This window comes from Synchiropus splendidus, chromosome 1 (genome assembly GCF_027744825.2).
Source record: "Synchiropus splendidus isolate RoL2022-P1 chromosome 1, RoL_Sspl_1.0, whole genome shotgun sequence".
Classification (NCBI taxonomy): Eukaryota; Metazoa; Chordata; class Actinopteri; order Syngnathiformes; family Callionymidae; genus Synchiropus; species Synchiropus splendidus.
Window position 1 is genome coordinate 20,602,664 of NC_071334.1, and position 26,849 is coordinate 20,629,512.

The window sequence follows — 26,849 nt, forward strand, 5'->3', positions numbered from 1 at the left end:
TGACTCATGAGTGGGTGTGCGCTCATTACCGCAACAGAACTATGTCGCCGGACCATTGTTTGCCAAGTACGTGAGAGGGCTACAAAAGACTGCAAATTTTATCTACAAAAACTTCAGTGAGCATTCCACTCAGTTAACTGAAAGGTTTACTGGACTTTGGTCCACAGTTACAATACCTGCGCTGACAACTGACCAGGCAACAACCAGACACATTCAGCTCTGAAAACCTGTGACCTTCAAAGAAACATTCACTTGCACGTCAACATATAATAGAACTAGTATGTTTTTCGAACTATGTTTTAGACACACCTCAAATTTCAGCGCACATTCTTATCGAGGCGCAAACACTGACCTGACCTTTAGACAGACACTAACCATTGCAAGCTGTCACGTGGTACTTATGTGTGTGTGAGCATGTTTTGCCATACTTGTGAGTACCAAGTCTTGACAGGCCGCCTTCTTGTGAGGGCATTTTGCTTTTGAGGATTTTGGCCAGTCCTCACAAGATTTAGAGGGTTTGAACGTCAGTAAAAGGAATTTATTACAATTGGGATTAAGTTTGGTTCAGAGTCCTGGTTAAGGTTAGTCATCTGTTCTGGATGGAAAGTGAAACAAATGCATGTGTGTGTGCGTATTAATATCGCTGTCTGGATCACTGTTTGATAAGACACTGATCTTATGAGGACATTTTGTTTTGTGCGCACATTTTGGTTGGTCCACATAGAGTTTTGAAGGTGAAAATACCAAAATAACTGGGTCATCATAACTCAGTTTGGTTGAGATTCCTGGTTAAGGTTTGCCATTTCTTTTGTGTGTGTGTGTTTGTAGCGGTGTGTGTGTGTGCAGGCCTGTTTATCCTACTTTGTGGGGACCAATACTTGACTAAACAGTATCCTTGCAACGAAGTTCCACCTGAGGGCACTGTAAAGTTCTCCTCAAGTGGGCAGAAACCAGACATGGCAGAATGAATGGTCGCACTGTTATTCTGACTGCTTTTGTGGCTTAACTGAAGATGTTTGTTTTCATCCAACAACGAAGCATGCAACGACTTTTGATGATAAGGAGACATAGAAGACGCTCTTATCGAAGGCATCTGATATGTAAGAAGAGTGTGTGTCTAAGCGACATATTTTCCAGACTCAACTGTAGAATAAGGCCACAGATGATGTCACACTTTGTAAGCTCAAACCAACTTCTATAAGTTCCAGCCGTGAACCAACTTTTCCGGTTATGACCAGTTGTTTTTTGCACGTATGAACACAGCGACCAGTTCAAAATGAGGCCGGGGAACCATCAATGGCCTCTACTTGAGCTACTTTTTCTTTTTGAGTATATAGCTAGTATTACTCAAACAATTGTAATTACTCCAAAAGTACAGGATTTATTTTACTAAACTGACAAAAGAAACGCATGCTTTAAGCTGCCAGATGATGAAGTGAATTTGGTTTGTTTGCTTTTGATGCAACATTCCATGATATATTCATGTATTCAGCATTCAGAAATGCAGAATGAATCATCGCCTGGACTGTTGCCAGGGGTTTATTTTTGAAATGTACATATAATATCGCTTTAATGACCCGAAATATAAAGAGAAAAATAAAGCTCGAAGGATCTGTGCGTGATTTGAATAAAAAATGTTTGTGTATAAACAAATGTGTCTGCTTTGCTTGTTGAAATTAAATGTAATGCAAATGCACCACTCACCTAAATCACAGGGTGGCAGACTTCTCCCGCCCCAATCGGCTTTATAGGTGATACCAAATATGTAAACAAAATTTGTTTTCATGCATTTGAACATGATTAATTATCTCGGAGTAATCCAGCAGCACTTGTAAAGACTTTTCAGACGAGATTAGGAATTTCAAAGTGACAACCATGATAGATGGGAGAGTTCTGTAAATGGTAGATTAAAGGTCACGGCGGCGAAGTGAAGGGAAAACAGAAGTCACGAGGCGACGTTCAAGTTGAGGCAGATGCGATCTGAGCCGCGCGGCAACCAGACGAGCAAAGAGAATTATGGAAATGTCTCACTGTAGAAAGCCAAACATATGGCGGCACCTAATGCCACATAACACTGGGGGCTGAGTTTAATCATGCCTCACCAGTTACAGAAACAAATGATACGCGAACGACTGAAAGTCGGAGGAGAAAATGAGGATTGTTATTAATGATAGGGAACAAATTTATCTCCTCTAATTCTCCAAATGCGTCCTCTGCTGCTCACACTCGTCTTCACTGATAAGACCCATCGACTGTTTAATCTCTCACCAACAGCAGCTTCCATCAGCATTTCAAAAAAAAAGTAAAGGCATGTTCAGAAAACAACAATTTATATTTGCGTGATGACTCGTTTATTGAACCACACAATCCATGTGCTTGGGTCGGCAGGGGGAAGCGACAAAAGAGACGAACACAGATCCTCACAGATCCTCAGGTTTATTACAGTGTAGTTTATTGAGGTGTAACAGGGCAAAATCACATTAGTCTTGATCCCATGTCCTTTTTCCTGGTATCAGCAGTAGGATGGTAATGTGAGACAAAGACACATACAGAGGGACAGGACAAGTGCTTGGTGTCAGTCTCACTGTTATCAGCTGTTATTGCTGATTTCTTTGAAATGATGTCACAATAACACATGGAAATTATAGTTTAATATACACATTTATATAACTTAAAACAATAATCATATTTGCTTATGTTGTCAAGTGTGTGTGTGTGCATGTGTTAAGTGACCCAGCCATATTCAATTTAGTTAAACCAAGAAAATGTCTGTCACACTTTAGATTAGGGAACATTATTTACTCAAAATAAGCTGCTTATTCGTAAAATTACTAGCTAAAATGACACGTCATTTTAGCTAGTAATGAATCATTATAAAGTATTGATCCGTATCCGTAAGACTGACCATGGAATAGTCACTGAAAGTTCACTTTTAACAACATCATAGTTGACAAGTATTAACTGTAAATAAACAAGTTATTAATTTATTAATAGTTAATATGTGTTCTAAATGCAATCTAAAGTGTCACCAAAAAGAGAGGCTGTAATGTTGGAAATTAATATGTCTGATAACTTTTACAGCACAGCGTTCACCCTTTAGAGACCTCCTAAATGACCACTTATTCAGTACAGTGACTATGGAAAACATTTGGACAGTAATTCAATGATGTCAGCGTAAGTTGTAAGAACCCTACCACCACTTCTTCAGTTCACACAAGGATTCTAACAGGGTATGATTCAGCGCGCAGTGGGCATTTCCAGGGATCAATGGACAAGCTTGAGTGTGTGCTTGTGTGAGTACATGTGGCTCACTGTGTCACCATCTCCACGTGTCACCGAATGGTTTGGTTATGACTCAACACCAGCAAAAGTATATTTGGACTGTCCAACTGCTGTCTCACGCTTGCTCTTCATTTGATCGCTTCCCTTGTTGTCTGTGATGTCAAGCACCAAGTGGTCGAGATGGCATGGTGCCATGTGGACAAACCTCCTGCCTGAACGATACTCTCAAGTTTAGTTTGCCACCTCTCGGGTGCACGCTCCAGTCTGCTCCTGGGATATCTCTGACCAGCGGCGCCTGGTGGGAACACTCTCATAGACTGGAACTAAAGTGTGTTGGGGTGTCTGAGTTTTGCATAGCGTACACATGCGTTGGGAACAAACCTATTTTAAAGAGGTACTTTCTGCTGTAACCATGAAAACTGATTTAAGATGTATGAAGACACATCCCTTAAATATCATTTTGTGATTGTGCACAGCCGATAGACACACAGCTTCAAAAACAATTATTGCATAAAATGAAAAAAACAGACCATAGAATTTTCAAAGAAAATGACCTGTGATTTAACTGTTGTGTAATTACAGTAAGTGATTGTCTCATCCCAATAAAATGGCGAGACAAAGGAGGAAAGTTTCTGAAGCACCTGTAAGCCGTTTCCAGACACAGGCCTATGGGCACACGTTGTAAAAATCAAACCTTTATTTTCTGGTGATGAAAGCTTTCATTAAACTTTCTGTGAGGAGCCAAACAACAAAACACCACTTGAAAAAGGACCTACTTGGATCCTACGTTTCTTCTTTAGCGCATTAACCACCGTAATCTCAAGAAGTGAGGAGCTGACAGGATTCAGAAATTGAAAAGCACAAGCATGTTTTTTTCCAGGTAAAAGTGCAAAAGAAATACGTTTGTGAAAGTAACATGTAAACGTTAAAAGCATGTAGCAGGAGTAAAGTAAAACAATAGAAAAGTTTATGAGCATTTAGCCAAGTCGATCCACACCTGCCATGTGAAAACTGCGTCCTATTCAACTTGAGTGAAACGATGCAGGTCCCGATTCCAAGAAGCCTGAACGCTATTAAACAGATAGAAGCCTGTTTACACATTATTCCTCATTTTTCTCCCTGCATAAATACACATAAACTTCCAATGAAAATTTAAACAGGGCTGGATATTGCTCTGTCTCGTAGGAAACTGTGTCAGCACAGAATGGCGGCAGTTTGTGAAGAATTTGGATCTTTTAATGGCCTGATTCAGGTGTCTGCCTCCATATCTCCACTGATGTCAGTATTACTGCACACACACACACACACACACACACACACACACACACACACACACACACACACACACACACACACACACTGAGTATCGAGCTCAATCTTCCATTCCTGAATAAACATTCTTGTTATTCCATCAGCCAACAGTGTGTATACACAAACTAAAATCCATTTCAAATCCTGCAATACTTTTCAGCAAAATATAGACTAACACTACGTAACATTGCATTTGCTTCATGGTCACACAGGTTAAGCGAAAGTGTGAGGGGGAAAATACATTTGTAATATTATTGTGGGTGCAGGCGGGCCGCGCACAGCCGAGTGAAAGTCTTCAGGATGTGCAAGAAATGTATTTGTTGTTGCGAAATAAATGGCATTCATGTTTCCCGACTTCTACAGAAAGCTTTATGAAGCAAATGCTAATATTTTGAGTCTGCCACTTGACCAATGAAGGTGTGACATGCGACAACCCCCCTATCCTGCTGCATCCTCCCGGGCAGGGTTGGGGCACGGGGTGTGAGAGGTGCAGTTTTGAGAGGATTCTTGTTCCAGCTCTGTGTATTGCTTTCATGTTGTCCAGCCGGTAACTAAGTTGGGGTGCCCCAAGCATCGGCTAATTCACACCCTCAGATCACGAGCATGAAATGAGAGAGCAGGGAGCGCTAAAGCCTCGGGGGTTAATGATTGCTTGCCTGCGCGCACACCCAACACCCCTCCATACAAATCCGGTCAAATGGTTTCATTTCAGATGATCCCTGGCATCTGCTGCATATACTCCATGGAAGAGAAGCAGCTAAACAGATATACACCTCAGATTCATAGCATCAGGTTGCTTTTGTTTTTACAGCGTTTGGAGATCTGGAAGTTAGAAAATGGCTTTTCCTTCTTTGAAAACAAACAAGTTTTAAAGAATGAGAATTTTGTAGAATGCAAGTGACTAACTTAATTTCACATATATATATATATGAATTAGATAAAAAAGAAAAATATAATAAATAAAAAGTATGTTGCGGCATTAAGTGAGAGTAAGAGTAATTCCACCACAAACTACCCAAAGCCTATGATATTATTATTGATATCATCACAAACATTGAATATAGATCATTATTGTCTATTTTTTTACTATTTTACCTTGTTTTTACGTCAACCATGGACGGACGTTATATTTTCTACAGCATTGGTTCATCTGTCTGTCTGTCTGTCTGTGTTGAAAATAACTTGAAAAGGGTGCATTTGGATGAAATTTTCAGGAAATGGGACAAAGGAACAAATGATTCATTTTTGGTAGTGATCAAGGTCACCAACTGGATCCAGATCTTTTTTAAGAATTTTTAAACTTTAGGAGACATCACCATTTTCAGCATTATTTGTTAAATTATTTATTTATTGCCATGTGTCATCTTTAGGAGATTGTGTTGTTGTGAACTTGGCGGAGATTTGTATTCTTTCTGTGCTTTTCTAGGTTGTTGTTTTGTTCTGTTTGTTGTGTGTGTGCTCTATACCGTGGGAAGCTTTTTAACAATTAGACATTTTGAAATGTTGAATTTAACCGCACTGTTCCTTAAATGTGTTATTTGGGATCCGATTTTTAAAATCAAAGAGGTATACTACATGAAATACATTACAAAGTACCAAACATTAAGGAGGCCATCAGCCGCTTTTGTTGAAAGGTAAAATTGGATGACAAAGTAAAATGAAGATGATTGAATTTTTCAAAGAAAAACAATATATTTCTTTACCTCCTCTCTTGGTGGTCTGCATTGTTAAGCTGCAAGACAGTGGAATTTCAAGTATCACTCTCGAGGAACACTGCATTGGTGTGTTGTGTTTTCCATGTTTGAGTGACCCCACAGGCTACACTTATTTAACGTGGGTGGATACATGTTTCTGTGTTCCTCATAATACGTTCTGTCTTCTTCACATCTGCATTTTCAACTCCGGACTAATTGGTAGCATTTATCATCACATTTGTTCTAGAAAAAGAAGAAAAAAATTCATGCCAAATGCATGAAAGTATGTTACTTAAAGGATTATTACCTAAAAATGTCAAATATTAGCTTTAATATCACACAACACGAAAGTATGTCATTTTCAATTATTATTTCTAAGTCGTTTTTTTCTTGGGACCTTAGAATAAAAACATAGTCAAGAATATTATTAATTATTCAGTGAAAAAAAGTTTAAGCAGGAGTTAGCTTCATTTTACAAATTGTAGTAAATAAAACAAACAATTGTATTATGTATTTTTTTGAAAATGCAGTGCTTCATGTATTTGATTCATGATCCAGATGAATGAATAGAAATGGTAACTCAACAACTGACTCCAACAAAGCGCAGCAATTGGAATTTTTGCCCGCGTGCGTGCGAGCCACGGCTGCAGCCCACACACACAATCTCAAACACACGACAGAAAGAGCCAGTTTGTCATGATGGAGGCTTTTTCAACCCCCTGGAGATCAGCAAAATACAGAATTAAATATTTAAAAGAAAACAACTGTGAAGGACTTTAAAAAAAATCGTTTGCTCCTCAGATGAACAAGCTTGTGGAAGCAACCCCTCCCCCTCCCTCACAGCACCCCACCCGTCTTTAAAGTTATTTCAAATTTCCCAGCGAGGCTTTGGGAAATCTGTTTGTTTGAGGGCAGCATTAGATGTGACCAGCGTTTTATTGTGACATAAAACCGCATTTCTTCCCTGGCAGATTAAAAATAAAATCGGTTAATAAGAAAAGCTGTCAGCAGCAGAAAATGGCTGACATAATCCGTTTATCCTCCGAGCAATAAAGATATTGGTCCTTGGGAGTCTATCTTTCCTCTTATGTTATTTCGCCCAAAACATTATCTTCTATGCATTCAGATGGATTAAGAAGTCATATGGGAGATAGAAGAAAAATGACAGATACAAAAAAAAATGTTTTATCCTTTTCATTCCCCATCGCACATGTTCACAGAGGGAAACATGTACGATTCAGCGTAAGTTAATGAATAAATAGAAGGAGCAGAAAAGGGAAGCGGGTCAGAGAAGACTCTCCTGGAAGTCTGATGGTGGAGATTAAATGGACGTGAGGAGGTCAGTTCAGTCCAAGAGCCAAGTGGAATCAAACTTGCATCAGGTGAAGATGGCAGCCTTGTCTCCATCACACATTTGGGGGAAGAGCCAGTGCACAAAATGAGACGTCTTGAAAAATGTATATATACAGTGTACAGTATATTACTAAAAGCAAATGGAGACAGTTGAAAGACAGCCTCTCCTTCTAGTTACTTGTATTGATCCTCCCTGATGATCGGGAAAAAGTGGTTCACTTACATGACACTTTTGTGTGAAGTTGTTGGTCGACCTCAATCTCCATAGCCTCTGATGGTTTATCCATGTTGAGAATATAGTGAGAACCGAGTGGTGATTGACGGACCATTCTCATGGCTAGAAGACTACAGACAATATGGCCACGATGGCAACTACAACTCCCAGTGTTCGGGTGCATGTTAACAGAAAAGGTGGCATTGCAATAGGCACAAATTCACTGCAGGTGTTAGCCGGACTGAGTCCACCGACTTCCCCTTGAGAACCATGGTTGACAGCGTTCCATGTGCTGAAGATGCATTTCATGATTCATTGTTCATCTCCTTTACTAAAGGCCTAAACGGTCTGGGTGCTCTGTGTTGTTTTCCCTCCAGTATGAGTCTATTGAGCCTCTGAGAAACGGCGTCAGCGGCAGGAGCGTATCCCTCGGGGACTCATATGACTGACAGATAAATGCACAAGCAGAGTCAACGTGTGGTCAAAGATGTGAGGCTGGTCATGAAATACTGATTTGGATCTATGGGAGCCAGCGCCATCGTTCTGGGGGCAAGTGGGGGCGGGACCAAGTGAATGATGATGGGGGTGGAGACGTCTTTGAGTGGCGTCCAGCATGTGCCGCAGTGTGAGTCTCTGAACTCCGACACTGTTCTGTTTAATCATATCGCCTGGGCTGGTAATGAATTTAGATTACGCCTCTAAAGGAAACTCTGTTGAAGCACTGAGGGTGGGACGGAGTGGAGGGGGGGGAGCAAGGTGCGGATGTTAATATCTTCCAAGATTATGCATGATAGCTCAGTGTGTAATTTTCTCCCGCTCCTTGTCCGCCATCAAATTGTTAGTAGTTCATCATTAGCCGAGAAGTTTTGCATTTCCATTTGTCTCTGTGTGAGTGGGGCGGCGGCGTGATTCATGTGGCCCTTGATTCATTAGTTTATCAGCAGTGTGTTTTTAACTGATCGTCGGCAATCCATCATGCCCTGCACAAGACCCATGCTGGAGATAAACACCGCTCACACTTAGAAAGGCTATCAGCAGATCTGGCCGGGGTTGGCTTTTGTAGCCGCGGGGGGTGGGGGGAGGCTACTGCCTTACAATGCAGGCGAATGGTGCAAACACATGATCGCAAAAAAGGTTAATGGATGGCTCTAAATAGGTAGCAGCTCGTGTGAGTGATATAGTGGAGATCTGTCCAGGGTGTCCCCTCGCCCTATCACCACGCAGCTGGGACAGGCTCCAGCCGCTACAGTCATGGACGGCTGGGAACACCTGGCAAATGAAATGCATTTACTACATGTCCTGACAAACAGGTTGGGTAAATGATGCACACGATATTGGCAGGATAGCAAACCGGCAATATTTTACTTCAGCATGTCCCATGACGTTCAAACACTTCATAACTCAGCACAAACAATGACTGGGTCATTAAACTAACACAAGCTAGTTTATATTAATAGTAGTGTTTCCCTATTGTCCACCAGATGAAGCGCGATGAGGCATCATCATCACCAGCATCATCTCTCAACACGGAGAGCCTCCAACCTCATTGATCATTTCATTCCAAAGAGGATTGAGGCCCATCGCAGTCACTGATGAGTCACTGCCATCTGATTCAGCTAGTTCTGCCCAGATATGAAATGGGTGATTTGGATAAGCATTGTTTTTCAGTTGAAAGGTGGATGCAATTCATAACAAACTGTTTAGTCGAGCTTGCTCATCTGGTCAGAAGGATCGTGTCGGTGACGACACCAAGTCAAACTGGCACCTCACTTGAACGGTGTGAAACACTGGCATGGCTTCACCACAGCAGGAAGACTTGCAGTTGACACTGTGCCATTGTTCATAACTGTATCATGACATCATTTCAATCATGAATGCAGGAAGAAGAGCGAAAGAAACAGAGACCGAGTTTGTGCAGCTCTTTTAATGTTTTGAAAATATTTGTATAAGAATTTCAAGTACATTCACAGTATTGGAAACCCTGACCATTGTGTAGTGAAAAACATCACGGAACAAAAGCAATCAGATGCTTTTGTTTGCTGTTGTTCAGGGATTCCTCCATGTTTGTTGTTGTTGTTATCATCCGAGCTGCGACGCATCATCAGTGTGCATCAGTGTGATCAGTGGACCAGGAACTCATGCACTTACAAAGGTTCCCTGTTGTCTGGAGAGCAAACTGTTGAATTAAATTAAATTATTTTTGTTGTAATTAATTAATTATAATAAGGTTGTAATTAATTAATTGTAATTAACTTGTTCAAGTCCCACAACTACGTTTTATATCTAATTACATTTATTTCATTGCTCAAATTGTCAACATATTTTTTCTAAAAAAAGATCACATGCTGTCTTCCAAGTTTTACACATATTGTATTTCAACACTTCAGCATGGTAACTGATAAATGCTTGTGAAATTCTAATATTTTGACACTGACATGTTTTCAGAGCAGTTTTAGCATTGTCTTAGAAATCAAGTCCAGTGTTTCATTCATACAGTTTTGCCTCTGAAGTTAGGGTTAAGTTAGTTACTGTATTTCCATACAGTTGAAGTAAAGCTTTTAATTATTTTGATTTTATGATGATTTTCTTCTTCTTCATGTACTTCATATGAAAAGGAAAATCTAAACATCAAAGAATCCATGAAAATGTAGATTTTCCTCATTAGTGTCCATTTCAATTTTACTTCCCCCTAGCAACAACATCCGTACTGAAAACCCAAATGATGAAATTGTGAAAAGTGGTCATCTATTCAAGAAGTGTTGCAGTGCGTTCTGTGGCAGGATTTTTTTTTTTTTCATTAAAAAGTGATTGATCCAAAAGTCATCTTTGATTACCTGCAATTGACTGCTTCAGAATAGCTTTGTGCTGCAAACAATCCAATCCAATGAAAATAGAGAATTACATGAGGAGTTGAAAAGAAAGTTTTTCAATTGCTGAAGTAAAAATGAAACATGAATTGTGGCATACATTTGTCATAAAAGGAAACTTTCTTAAACTTTCTCAAACTGCACATCATTTTGTCACAGTTATGGTGATCAATTGCTCTAATAACTGTAAAAAGGTCTTCTTTAAAATCTCCTTTTATACTACACATCACTCCCTTTGAACTTCTACAAAACACGAAGTCCTCGCCGCACTTCAGGAGAACCTTCAAAATGTTCTCTTTTAAAAAGGAAGCATAAATGGGATTGAAGAATTACAGTGAATTAATCAACTGTCAGTCAATCTCTTCCCCCAATGGTATAATAAAAATGTCTCTATGAAAGAACGTAAGAGCCTCAGTTTGCTCACCTCGGAAGTCGAGATAAATACAGCGCATATGAAAGATATAATATAAATGAATGCAACAGAGGGACCTTGGGTCTTTAGTTTCCGAATGAATGGCCAACTTTCAATTCATGTGATTCATATCTACTTTGACTGTCCCATCTTTTATGTAAACCTTTGGTGAAATGGAGATAATTGATTTCAGAAGCTCAGTTTTCACATGACTATCTGAATAGGATCGAGTGTGGCGTGTTGTAGTGCAAAGCAACGACGACGCCTGATGCTTTAACACTGGAGAAACATGATCATAGTTAGACCAATAGTGTGAGTGAAATATGTGCACTATTCCAAACACTCTTAAACAAAAAAAAAAAACCAAGAAAACGTTGTGGCTGTTACAGACGTCTCTTCATACACTAATGACAAAAAAGATTCTTTGGGAAATGTGAAACCTTGTTTTATTGGACACATTCCATTTCATGTAACGTTTGCCAGCCATTTATACTGTGCTTGTGCTCCCTCAACTGGACGTCTGAAAAGCCGTCGGAGATGGATCATGAATGGACTGTCGCCTCTCGTTGCACCAGACCAAACAGTGGTAAAATAAATAAGATCCCATCACTCCTATCCTTATCTAATTCTCTCGTTCTAGCATCAGTAGCCCAGGTGATTAATTTACATTTACATTGGTGATTTATTTCACCAATGTTGCATGTATCGAATCCAATGAGAGTTACATCATCATTTATTTCTGTTTGACGCCATTAAAGTTAACACACTGTTTAGTTCCATTTGCTTTTACAGTACAGTACAGACATTATTTTTGTGTGAGCAGATGAGAATCATGCCAGTGTCTTCCAATTAAATACATTGAAAATATACCTAAATATTGATACAAATGTGGCATGAAATCTTGTAAAAAATAAAAATTCACCTACTGACAAGGGTAAACAAGGTTGATACATTTTCGCAATATATGGACCGAAAGCGAAATCTCTGTTAGGTTATACTGGAGTATAAGACTGAGTGTGGAAGGATGTAAGTGACGGATCTCTACAGTGGCAGCAGCGGTAAAATGAAAGGGGGAAAAGGTAAAATGGCAACACCACCAAGGAAACGACTGCCGCCGCACATGACATGAAGATCCATCACTTGAAACCAATAGGAACACAAACACTGTCAGGCAAATAACAAGTGTTTAGAAAGTGTTGTAGCTTCTAGAATGTTCAGATGAATGTCAATTACACTGCATACAGAAAACTCTAGATATTTGATATGTAACAATGGAATGCCAGGAGTGCCGGAATTAAATGATAAAGGAATTGGAAATGGAGACATTAACTGGAAACAATGTGGATGTTTGATTCCAGTTAATGTCTCCATTTCCAATCCCTTCTTTACCATTTAATTCGGGAACTCCTGGCATTCCATATGTAACAGCCTTGATTCTGAGTCAAAATGGCCCAGTGAGAATCGTCATTGTTTTGTTGAATATGGAATCAAGAAAAATAGCATTGTCACCAAGACATCTGTGAATGTCCAAGCACCGCTGAACCCACCGCTCCGTCCCGCCAATGTCACTTCACCGTCTTATTAGCCGAGAAGTCCTGATAACTGGCTCTAAGTCCAGCTCAAATCCATGTGTGTTCATTTACTGAGCAGCTGCTATCAGCCCGGGCTCCGGCAGACTTACAGCATCAGAAACTTAATAAGCATTTGGTCCCACTTAACACTAAGTGCAGGCAGATATGCTTCTAATATCTGCTAGTCCAGGTAGTTGGCAGTTTAAGCTACAAAAATGTCATTTGACTGCTGTAATCCTGTCTATTAGTAGGAGCTTTCAGAGGTCTAGTTGTTACTTGAACACTGTCACAAAAAAGCAGGATGGTGCACGTGCTGAGCTCATGACGCATCACTGCTTCCTGAAATAAATGTGTCTAAAGTTTTCCGTTTATTCAAGTTTGCATATTCTACGTGTGCTTGCACTGGTTTCTTCCCACTTCCCAGAGCTATGTCCATTAGGTTAGAAATCCATATAACTCTTGCGTGAGTGTGTGAATATGTGTCCGGCAATGGTCTGGCAACATGTACAGGGTGTTACCGACCCATTGGTTCAAGAAATACATTGAGTATACAAGATCAATCAGTGTGTAAATACTACATGACGCTCTCGGGTCTGTCCGGGACTACAGGTATTTTAGGTTTTCATATTCTGGACTCACACCAAATGAAGTCGCAGCCTCATTTTTTTACACATGGTTAAAAACCCGAACTGACAAATGAAAGAATCATATCTATTTTAAGCATACTTTTATCTTTTATTTCTGTATTATGACACTCCTGGCCTATTGTCTGGCAAGAAAGAAATAATGAAGACATGCGTAGGAGTGGTGGCGTGGCGGGCTGCTCACCTGCCAATTGTGTTTCAACCCTGAAGCAGTCAGAGGGATATAATGGCAAAGGTGGTTCTACTCAGATTGGCTTCAGGAGCGAAAGTTTGTGTTCGCTTGTTTCACAATGGCCAGTTCACTTTGTTGGTCTTTCAAATGACGTGGGCACATTTTACCTGGTTCATTCTACCACTGCTGCACAGAGGTCTGAGGTCAAGGCCAGAGGCGTTGAATGGTAATAATACTGAAATCTCTCCAAACCGTTTCTATTCCATGTGTTTTTCAACAGTTATTTCATTGGTACATCAGCAAAGTCAATGTCAAAAAAAGAAATAAAATGACTTTTATTGAAGTTGATGGACGGACTTCATTTTTAATAAATCCTGGACAATTATGGAAATTCCGAGACAGCAGAGGGTGCACCAATACTCCAGTGCTTCGAACATGTCCCACACTCTCCATAGACATTAATAGAATCCGTCAAAGGTTTTTGTGTGAATGAAGCGTGACACAAACAGACATGCAGTCACATTCATGGACAATTTACTATTGGCAGAAGAACCTTGTTGCTTTGAGGCAATAGTCTAAACTTTTAAAGAGACGCTATGAATCTAATCCAATAAAGGTGGGGGAAACACGGAGTTTGAACTGTAGAGACTTTCTATCTGCAAGCAGAGAAAAAGGGGCAAACATTGTTTGAAACAAAGCCGCTGCGTCCCTTTAGTCTAAAAGGGATAGAGGTTTGAAATTCCCTTTCTTTCAGCTGAGACGTACACAAACAACAACGCTCCCTCGCTGCCTCTCTTCTCCTCTTCTCCAGCCTCTAATGCGTCCTAATCCTGGCTGAAGACAGACGCTGGTTGTGTGTGTAAGAAATATCTCTTTGCTTTTCCTGCCTCAGTTCATTATTTTTCTTTCTTGTCACTTAGTGTGATAGGTTGGACAGAGGCGCACAGATGAGCACTGAAGACACAGTCACAAGGCCTTAATCTAGTCTTTAATGCGTGACTTCAGAGATGTCATTTATCTTGTGACTGCAGCAGGCGTCCACAAAACTTTATCTCTAATAATATATTGATGGATTAAAGGGGTCAGGCAGGAGACCAGGCAGGAAAAATTGCTTATTGACATCAAAATACAGTGCCCCAAAACCTGATAAACATAGGGACAGGAGAGTGGAAGTGGGAGAGAGAAGGAGAAAAAGAGAAGAGAGGGAGGGGGAGTTGAGTTGGTATTGTGAATGTTTGCACCCGGTAATTTCCTTCCTTCACAAGAGCCTCTGGTGGTCTGAGCCCTCCGCTTGATAAAAACCGCTGCTTCTCCTGCTCTCAAGCCGGGCGCCGCGCCGTTGCCGAGAGGAAAAAGCCGGTGACTGCTCGGTCATTTCCACGTTTATCTTGACACAAACTCCCGCACCAGCAACACCTCAAGCCCCCCGCCCGACACACACACACGGCACGCTGCACCTTATTAATCACACTTAAGTGGCGTGTGAGACTGGAGCACTCGTGCGAAGGTTCCTGAAAACTCCGTGTGGCATTATCAGCAAATGGCACTGCTGTAGAAACTTGGAGACGGCTGCTAGTCTGCTCCATTCTGCCACTACCACAACAGCTTTGTGCGGTGGGTTTTTTATTTGGAGACTCTTTAGTCAGCCTGATTTTAGATTTACACTTGCAAGAGAGCTTTTGTAGGCTCGATTATTCAGCCAAACATTGCATGCTCACTTTGAAAGGTTTTTTGTTATTCTTTTGACTTGAGCTTCAGATGACAGCGCTGCTCACCATCATTATTGAAAATTTCCGATACCCAATTATTTCAGGACAATATCATATTCCAGTTTCATAAGCAGTGGAGGAGGGAAGTAATAGGACAAAAAGTAGTTTTTGGGTTTTCTATGACCTGCTGACCAACAAACCCCAGTGGGAAATGCAACTTAAAAAAATTGAACAGCCATTAACATTTATTAGATAAAGACAAATACTTGGCTGTGTATGGATGTAGTTATCATGTTGTCTGGTAAATGTTTAGACTGCTTTTGCATTGAGCACTTTTGTAAAAATTAGAGTTCATTACAAACCCCATGCAAGAATTACAGAGTTCAATGTGAATAGAGTAATCAAGTGAAAATGTGGAACTCAAAAAGGAAATTCAAAACCGAACCAACATGATTGTTTTCAAGAAAATGTATCTGACGCAAAAACTTCAAGATTGCCAAGAGAATAGAGTTCAAATATCAGAGGGAACTGACGGTAACGTACAACATGATGGTCATGACATAGACACAACCAATCGCACAGTGACACATAACCACTGCTCAGGAAAGTGAGAGGAAATTGTAAATTTTGAAATTGTTTTTTGCTGTGCTACTTCTCAATATCTATGGAATGCAAGAAGAAATGTTGACTACATTATACAGTATGTAATGTATCAGAAGCAAAATAATTATTGGTGGGACTTTAACAAGTCAATTACAATTAACTAATTACAACATTATTATGAGTAATTAATTTCAACAAAAACAATTATTTAATTTAATTTAATTTAACAGTTTGCTCTCCAGACGACAGGGAACCTTTGTAAGTGCAGGAGTTCCTGGTCCACCGATCACATTGATGCACAAGACACGTGGCAGCTAGGATGATAACAACAACAACAAACATGGAGGAATCCCTGAACAAAAGCAAACAAATGCAGCTGTTTGCTTTTGTTCAGGGAGGTTTTTCGCTACACAATGGTCAGGGTTTCCACTACTCTGAATGTACTTGAAATTCTAATAAAATTGAAATTCTTACACAAATATTTTCAAGACCTTAAAAGATCTTAACTTTAAATTAGGTTATCTGAAAACTTGTATAGCCACCATCGTGATTTATTGTGCCATTGTCAAACACATGCAAAATAAAGAACATTTTCAGAAATCAGAATCAGAAAAATCAGAATCAGAATCAAATGTATTTGTTGTTTAAATGTATGTGTGGGTCCATCATTGATTTTGCTACTAAGCAAGTTTACAATCACATATGTGAATGCATCCAGTTTGACTTGTACTACACTGCTTTTACTAACAATACAAAACTTTTATGGGAACTGAAACAGCAAAACAATACCTGAGTGATGACATGTTTGAATGACACAGCATTCCACTCTGCATATGCGTGTGAAGAATAGAACAGTAGTTAATTCCAATAGTACATTTTTTCAGTGGTATGATGATTTCAGTATCAGTGACAATGACTTCAATCTGTGCATCATTATTATTATTATTATTATTCCGAAGTTTCACAAATGCGATGTATGTAGTGCCAGCGATGAATTCAGTCCAGAGGAAAATCGCAGTGTGTGCACCTGTACTATTGAATAAAAAGTTTGGGAAAGCCTGCCTTCCAACTAAACCCTGAATAAACTCAACACACCCTCTGAGTGATTTTACTCGCAGTCACAAGTGTGCAAAGAAGTGTGTAACCTCATTCTCAGTGTTTTGAAGCCTGTTGTTCGAGCTAAACTTTGAGTGCAGCCACAGTGTGGCCCGCGCTAACTGGCTTCTAATATCAGCATGTGGAGTGTGAATTGTTAGTGTGCGACAAAAACGCACCAAGGCTCATGTCAAATATGCTGCTCTTTTCATTGACAGTTCACACAAGCTCCCTTCAACAGCTTCTGTGTGTGGTATATATAGCCCGCACACTGGCCCTCCACTGTGACGGAGAATAGCTCTTTCTAACTGCGCTACAGCGAATTAGTGTGATGCACAGCTGCATAGGTGAATCCCTGGCAGAGAGAAATAACAAGCACCTTGACCGCGCTGCTGCCGCGGACTCTCAATTCCAATTTCAAGAAAGCCACTCCTGGAAAAGTCTTTAATTACTGAGATCCCACCGCTCGTGATGGATTTCGATAGTCGGCTTACTTATAAAATCTTCCAATTGAAAGCGAGCATTTACTCTCCGCTTCATCTTTTGCTGTACTTGCGTGAAAACCGTGTTTGGACTCACTGGCAAGTCGCCGCAATCCTAAATAGACTCAATTCTAACGCTTCACACACTCCTCCAGTCCAGAAAAATTAATACACTTGACTATTACAAGATAAAGCTATAGGGACATATTATAGCGGGCATATCTGCAAGCCTGTAATACCACCGAGTCAGCATTCAATAAAAAGACATTTGCAACCAGGCATTTCTCACAACAACACTTTGCGAGAGATTTAAAAGCTTCTAAATTAGGTGCAGCTCATGCACGAAAGGTGCCTGGTAAGCAGAGTGATACTTACTTAAAATGACAGCGTCGTCGGTGGAGGAGGAGGAGGGTGGGGGAGGCGGCGGGAGGGGGCTGCTTGCTTAGAGATGGAATGCAGGATGGCGAGTTTAAACACTCAGCTTGCTTATCCTCAGACAGTGTCCACTGTCGATCATCAGGCGTGTCTTCAAGGGAAATCTGTGGCCAAAGCGTCAAAATGTCAGGGCTCTAACTCTCACACAACAGCAACAGTGGATTGAGAAAATCTGCAATGTTTCTTCCGTTTTAATGTTAGATCCATGTGTGACCGAGACCACTGCAAGATGGGCTTTAACACATGTAAATGAGGTTTTTTAGGAGACTTTTCCGATCTTTCCTGATAAATTTTGTGGGGTGAGCTATGATGTTTTTGCTTCTTAATAATTCTACGTTAATGGGCCATGTTTAAGATGCCGGGAAATATAGCGCAAAAACAAGACACTTTGCACGTGGCATCATAAAAATGCAAATTATGCTGTTTCTTTGCTCTCCAGCACTGATCCTTGGAAACTAGAGAAGCAATACAAAATGTAATCTGGCCAGTGTGTCTGTCATGACACAGAGTACACTGTCAAACCCTTGAGAAAATGAGGCCCTTTTTCATTTTTGGACAACAAATGGAATCTAATTTTCCGCTCAGAAACGGTGGTCAGGACACTGCGAGTATTTGTGGTCACTTCAAAATGTTCTAATGATGTCATAGAGATACACTCCCTCCTGTGTTCACTCTGATGGCGGCCAAGTGGCAATATGAGTTTTGGATTGCAGTGTGTGTCACCAGACGCTCATCTCCGTCCGGACAAAAACCCACCGCAGTCATAAAACAGGTTTACAGGCATGTTTTCCTGAAACCCAAACTGCTGTATTAAACCAGCTAAATGTGTCTCCAGCTGCAACAATGGCTATAAAACAGTGCAGTTTAACACGGAGCGCCAAGGTTGCACAACAACACACCAAAATAACAGTGATAATATTTAATCCGGTCCTTGTTGGAGGCTGACAGTCATTGTGAATTCATCAGAATTCATTCAGCGACTTTTAAGAGCTTGCATCTTCACCTCCATCATCACTCAAAGACCCCACACATCTATAAAACAACACTAGCGTTGTACCATGCTTGAACTGTATTTCACTTTATTTGAAACCCCTCGGAAATACGAAAAGGTTCCGTTCTGATTTAATCCAAACAAACTGTAGTGACTGGGAACTATTGTAAGAAGGGCAAAGCAATGACTTTGTTTGCCACTTGGCTCCAAAAAGAAATCCTTCAACAGATCACAGTTCACCTTCCAAGTCCTTGATATATCGCTTTGTAGTTTTTTTTGGGTCGATACCACGTGATATCGCACTAGAGAAAAAAATAAGACCAGCTTAGCCATAGAATAAAGAAGATGCCATCACTTATATTTTATTGATTTTTAAAAGGTGACAGGCCTTTGCAGTTGACAATTTGCTAAATACAAAACGGGATTTTAGCTTTGATGAGTAGATAGGACCAGAAACGATTTTACTTTATCTCAATATTGATATCTCATTTTAATACATACATTTTAGAATCACAATTCAATATATACATATAAAGTAATGAGTCGATGTTTTTTAACTATTATTTTGAATTAAAGTGAGAGTCAAACGTATTTTAAAAAGGTCTATAAAAACACGACATGAAAGGTTTCACATGTGAAAGCCAAGCTGATATGGCCAAAAGGTCTGCCTCGTGGTAATCTACCTTTAGGCATATATTAATTCCATTTTCATATTCACCCACTCCCCTCCCCTCGGACACACACACACGCACACAATCAGAGGGCCCAGTCCACTCAGAGGCCCGGGAATACCCCAGAGCCTGTGCGCCGCTATATAACTCTGGCCGCCTCATTATTTAGCATGTCACCACTATTTTACATGTTAAAGCCCGGCATCGGCATCTAATTTATTATGAGAATCTAGAATGGGCGCGCCGGGAATGAGGTCAGTTGCATTGACTCAGTGACAGGAATAAATTCACACAAAGTCACTCAAGTCAAGGTGAAAGCTCATGTCAGCAAGATGCATATTTGGAACAAGAGGATTTTAAAAAGCACCCTGACTTGTTTGTTTTTTTTTTGTTCCCTCTCTCCAGCAGCAGCAGGCAGGAGGAAAAGGTTTCCCTTCGGTCTCGTGCTTTAATCTACATGCCGAAGAAACTCAGGTTTCCTCCTTGAAACAGCGAGCAAGAAAGCACACACACACACACACACACACACACACACACACACACACACACACACACACACACACACATAGACACAAAGCAGAGTCCTGCCAAGAGTTGAATTGGCTTTGATGAGATTCAGCCATAATTATTTCTCAGCGTGTACAATAAGGACAACAACAACAGAAGACTCTAATCCGCCAGTGAGAGGACCCCATTCTGCTTCCTGGTGACAGTGATTAGGCCTAATCTGGCTTTTTTGGTGTGTTCACTGGAGAAATGCAATTTTAAGACTTTTATTTACAGTCATTTTAGACTGTTATATCACTGAACTCTGAAGTGCAGGTAATAAAGTCGGCCAAAAGATTAACCCTTTTAAAAAATGTCTTTATTTCTGTTCACAAATCAAGGCTTCACACCTAAAAAAAAAAGCAGTAGAGATTAGATTATACTGTATGTACATCTATATAAGTTTTGTCAAGGACTACGACATTCTTAGTGGATAAAATTGCCATGCAAAAGTGCAACAGAGTCCCTCCCATACGCCCAAGCTTCTTACCACAGGCACAAACCCTTTGTCTCCAATTCAAGACTATTGAAGATATCAACCACAGACACTTATCAGAAAACAGCTTTCATAACATCATCTTTGGTGGAGAGTTGCTGTCAAAGCCAATGGTGCTAATCCTCATCCTGAACTACAACAGAAACGAATGCATTGTGCCGATGCGAGAAGAAATACATTTTTTTATTGAGTGCAAATGTGTTGTACCTAGAGTAGTTTCATTGTATAGTTACTGCAGAAACGACCACTAATGTTTGATGCAACTCTTCATTGAGTGTTCGTCCAGCATTTGTTTGAGTCAAATGAAGGTAAGTGTGGAAGTGTGTGTGCAGTGGGGCGTACTCTTCGGGTAACTATACATTGACTATCGCTAATTCGAGCATTAAAGACCAATATAATAAAATAACTGAGCAAACATGACAAGGTCTTTCAGCGAGAGACAGACCTGAGATAACAGTCTTGCCTCCGCCCCAGCGTTTAACCGTTGACAGCCCACTGAAACCAGCAGAGGAGACCAGAGGACGGGGTGGAAGTGGAAGTGGGAGAAGGAGAAAGGGCAGATGTCAGGTCGCTGCAGGAAGAGGATTGCTAAGCGGTGTGAACATTTTTCAAAAATGATGTTTTGTGCCTCAAACATCTTGCTTACACCAGCAGGGTCTGATCCAAGCATTATGTGCGAATACATCAGTAGCCCTGGCCCCCCACCCTCTTCCTCCACACACACACACACACGCACACACACACATCCCAGTAACTGAAGCTCACCCGCCACCCCCACCCCCTTCTTCTCCTTCTACAGAAGTAAATTATCAAAACTGTGTTTGAAAGTGAATGAAGGGTGACTCGCTCTCCCTCTCTCCCTTTCTCTCGCTCTCTCTCCCCTTCCCGCTTTGACATCTCAGTTTTTTTTTTTTCTTACTTGCCACCATTTCTGGGCTAGGTGATAACTGCCGGTAATAGGATTAACATTGATTTCTTTTTGCAAGAACAGAGATGTGCCAGTTCCAGCTATTTATTGAACTGCCAGCTTTGAACTATGAAAACTGACTGCAGGAAAAGACCTAATGCAGCATTTTAAAGGAAAGAAAAGCCTCTGTGCCATTCTTTCTCTTTTTTATGTGTTATTTCTTCCTTCTCTGTCTTCTTCTTTTTGTTGTTGCAGGATAAGAGAGGAAATCGGGTGCCTCTGTTCTAAGCTCTGGTAATGACTTTATTTATGTGCTTTGTGGTTGTTTGGCTCTATAGAGCTGCTGCTGTCGATATATTGTTTTGATTTCATCGGCCATTTCTGCATTTCACATTTTTGTAACCCTGGAATTAAGATGCTTCTCTTTTCTTTTTTTTTTTTTTTACAACAGCCTAAAATAAGCCCAGTTCTTATTCAATATAGCACTTAAGAGTGTTCACATTGAAATTGTTTCGAGTCTACCAATACTATATCACCAAATCCTTTATTAAAAAAAAAAAGGTGTATTTGTTATTTCAGTATTTTATTTGGTTAAACTGGCAAATGGCTTATTTAAATACAGGTTTTAATATGGTTTTAATTCAACATGTCAATTTACAATGTATTTCCTAAAAATGGGAAAAGAATAAATAAATAGAGATCACAAAATAATGGGACTCAATAAAGCACATTTGTCAAACTCAAGGCCCTGGGGCCAAATCCGGCACCCAGAGGCATTCACGTGGCCAGCAAGGAGTTGGCCCAAAATTACATTTAAAAATGATTTCAAGTGCAGAAGAAGTTCAATATCACTGATATGATCTTGTGGCGAGAGTACAGGAAAACAGAGGCAGGTGGAAGGGAAGTCACAGAATCAAACGCTCACGTTCAACTAGGTAGACGCCTTGTGCTGTTGCATACTGTCTTGTTTCCTGTTGAAGGAGGGACAATGATAGACATATTGAAATTTGGTTTGACCATCTACGATGTAACCTTTATTCATCTGAAAAAACATCAGCTACGGTTTGCTTATACAGTAATGTGTATTTGTGATGGATTGTTGTCACTGAGCAGGACATATTGCTAAATTTAGAAATGTATATTTTAAGAGCTTCAAGCAAAATGCTTTTTTTTTAAGTTAGCATGTCATTCATGAACTTAATAGGGGCCCTAGATTGTCCAGAGTTAGTCAGTGTTTGTTACACGGCGATGGTCACCTCAGTGATCGGCGCAAAGAAACAGAATCACGACTTCCACAGACTTCCTCCAATTAACCTGGTAGCTGATTTAAATGACTGGTGAAACGAGCCGCTTCATTTGTCCTGAGTGGATTCATTGATTTGACTGTCGCTTGTATTGATGGAACCTCAATGACAACTATTTACCAATTAGCGACAAAGGCGTCATGCGCCATGTCGCTCGACTGTAAGTGGTGCAATCGGTTCTGCCATCATCCCCCGTCACTATTGTGCCAACACACACACAGAGAAGTTATACAAGACAGTGAGTGAATTAAAAGAAATTGTGTCAATCTTCTCAATTTACCATAAGCCCACAATCATAGCATGTTGGTTTAGATTTCATCATTCAACCCAGAAGCTTTTGACATTTCATTCTATTTCTTTTTAAAATGTATAGATTCTTATGCATAAACATTCATGTCTAGAAGGTAAATGGGTCTTTCTATGGCTGTTTTCCTTTTCTTTTCTGTTTTTTTCTGTCATGTCTACAGGTTTGTTGATTTATTTTGTGTGTTTATCACATGTATGCATGTCACATTGTGACATCATGACTGCTACTACTAACCAATAAAAATGAAATTTAATTAGTCATTAATGTTGTGTGAATTAGTCTGTATCATTTTTTTTTTTTTATTTAAATAACAAAATGTGTAAATGTATGTTTTTGTTTTGTTTTTTTACATTTTCATTTATGGGCATACATTTTTGATGAGTTCAGTCAGTCCACCAAGTGTAGCGTGGCGATTTGATATGAGGCCATTTATTATTAAACTCAAGCTGTGACTCTACAATTTAGCATTTATAACAGACTATCGGACTTTTTCTTCCTCTTAAATTGGTGCGACATTTGGGCTTTAGTGAAGCATATGCTGAGGTGGAAGTCGCCGCCGCGGCTTGTTGTGTAGTGTCTGACAGCGGCGCCCCCGTCTGTTACTATCATCGCTGGCGAAACAAGAAACAACTACCACTGTCACTACAAATGCAGCCCCCACCCAGAGCCGACGCCTGTCAGCTAGCTAATGTCCCCTGACATGTTAGGAATGAAAATTGCCGCAGAGTCAGTCTGCGTGCGAGCGTGCGTGCGTGTGTGTGTGTGTGATGAAATAGAGTGAGGGAAAGAACTCATCTGTGTCACAGCAGATCCCCTCGGGCAATCAAGAGAGAGGGCGGAAAAACACTCAGTCATTAGCAACTGGTGGTGCTTGCTCCAGCAAATCGCCATTTGACTGGAGATTTATGCGACTCCTGACTGGAAATGATTTATTTATTTTAGCAGCGGCTGTGAGATCATTAACCTCCGCCGAGTCGCTGGGGAGCGACATCTGCGGCCCCCCGCATCGCGCTGACAAAAGGCCCCACGCGCCCTCTGACTTCACGGCTGAGGAGGCAGACGAGGAGGAGGACGAGGGGCCTGTCCACGGGGCCGCCAAGAGCAGACCCCCCGAGTAAACACCTGATCTGTCAGCAATGATCAGCCTCACTTGTTGACACTTACCAACCCTCTGGAGTCCCATAAAATTACTGGGGCTCAAGCTGAAACTGAGTATGGCGTACAAATAAGTGAAATAAAACCATGCTTGCAATTATTCATTACACAGTTTTGCAATTTCTGTTTGAACCTACTTGTACAGTGGATTGATAGCACTCATCACCTTTTACCCTTCTGGTGACCGGCTGTATTAACAAAGCCACAAACAGTCATGTGACACGCTCCTTCTTAAAAGCAATTGCCAGGATACGCAGAGGTAATTTATAAAATAAATAAATAAATAACAAAGCAAGCGCTTCTGCCAGCTGAGCAATGGTGTCCCAAAGAGGGGTGGCAGCCAACAGATGGTACAAAAGCACAGGAAGAGTGCTTTGTGTGTAGCTGCAGATATGGTTCACACAAAATGTTTTACTGTATGTTTTGTGATATTTGGTCTATGATCTGCTTTTGTCAAGAACTGTGAACATCTGAATAAGTTGAGAAAGGTTTGTCCTTGTCTTCCAGCATCTCCCGTCAGGGTTTGCCACAACAAGTCGGCCTCCTCCACCATAATCTGTCTTGATCTTCCTCCTGGGCCACACCTATGCTCCTCAAGACCTTTGTTATCATGATCTGTGTCCATGATTAGCAGATCAACCCTGTGCATCCATTTCTAACATTCTTGGTCCAACCTGTCTCTCCCCTCCAAATCACCCGAGTCTGGCCTCGCTCACTTTCTTGCCGCCAAGCTTTCAAAATTGAATGGAACCCTCTCATTCTGATCTTGTGGTTCCTTGCCACTCCCAATGAAAACCTCAGCATCTTCAGCTTGGACTCTTCCAAAGGTGCTTCATGTCTTTATGTCAAAGCTGTGCTGTCTCTGCCTGCTCACCCCCTGGCTCTCCTCTTTGGCTCCTTTAATATCTGTCCATCTCTCTGTCTGACTGATACTTGAACTCATCAGTTTGGACATCCTCTACTCCCTCATCTTGACTCCTGCCTGTCTCTGAAGTCCACACATGTATTCTGTCAACAAGTTCAACTCTGCTTTATTCCCCTTCTCTCCACCTCATTCTACCACCGCTCCAGCTCCTCATCTAACTTATCTTTACTCTCACTAGAGATCACTATATCACCAACAAACATCAAACATAGTCACATCACAGTCCCTAGAACCGTCTCTGTCTGTGTGTCTGTCCATAATAGCAAACAAGAATTGACTGAGAGCTGATCCCTGGTGTAATCCTACTCTGACCTTGAAGCCCCCTTCTCCCCTACAGTTTAGCACATTCTCACTGTCCTCATACATGTTCTGCACAACCATCACATTTCAGATGTTCCCGACTTCTCCAATAATACTACACTACAAATACTTGCTCTAGACAGGGAAACAGCGCAACTCCTTCCGATTTTCTCTGCACCTCTCTATCAACATCCTCAGTGCAAAGAGAGAATCTGTGTATTTCAGGGAAGGTCCTAGACTCATGCTCACCGATGCTGAAACCGAATCTTTAAGCCAAAGTCCAGAACCGTTGTGGAGATGGTATTTTCACAGAAGGAAAACACAAAGATGTTCTCATTGCCAATCCAACATAGACATGTGAAAAACTTAAATATATGCAAACTACAACCATCCAAATGGGATTTCAGACTTAACTTCATCCCCCCTTGGGTGTATATATTGCACATGTAGTGAGCAAAATAAATGATAGCTCAGCTGCACTTAGGAGTTTTAATGATCAGCTGCTCATCCAATGCATAATTTTGCATGTTTTACTGCAGTTTAAGTTACAGAATATCACCTCCTGACAATCCAAACACATCAGATGAGATATTATCCATGTGCCACCCGGGTCCCAACGCTCCATGTACATCAACAGTTCATGACACCTGATAGTACATTTAATTGAAAAACTTGAGCATCAGTCCTCATGAGTGGATGTGTTGGGTAGTCTTCTCAACTAAACGGGTTCTACATGGGACTCGCCCGGGACCGAGCAATCTCTACGAGAAGAACATCTGCGTGTACCTGCAGCGGCAAAGCTCATTTAACCGACACCTCAATCCTGGGCGTTTCAATTAATCTGATCTCTTCCTACACAAGCCATCATGGGAATAGATTAGGAAGACAAACAGGACCGATGTGGATGTTTGTCAGTTACATAAAGTGATGACTGCGCTCGAACTGTATCAAGCAAACACTTGGGCGCACAACAAATCAAGACTTTTATTGAGGGTAATAAACTCCAGCATCCAATTGGAAATGAAGAGCACAAATTTATGGGAAATGTTGACGGAGGCATAATTTCCCTCCTGGATGATGAGATTTTTGTAGCCGATAAATACGGTATATTAACATTCCAATGTTTACGCTTGGGTTGAACACAGGTGGAAGTCTGCTCAGAGATGTTTACTTTATATGAGAATACAAACAAGTCAGTCCATAGAAAGGTCTGATGTCATCTATTTTTGTTTTAGTCATTGACTATAAAGATGCAGTGTATAGATTGCACATTACTTTTGGACCTTTGGTGGTGAGAATGTTGACTGTAACCACAAAATTGGGATAATAATGTTTTCAAGGTGACAATTTATTTATTTTTAAATATTGGACAATCTAGAATTTATTGGTGGATACTAAAATGA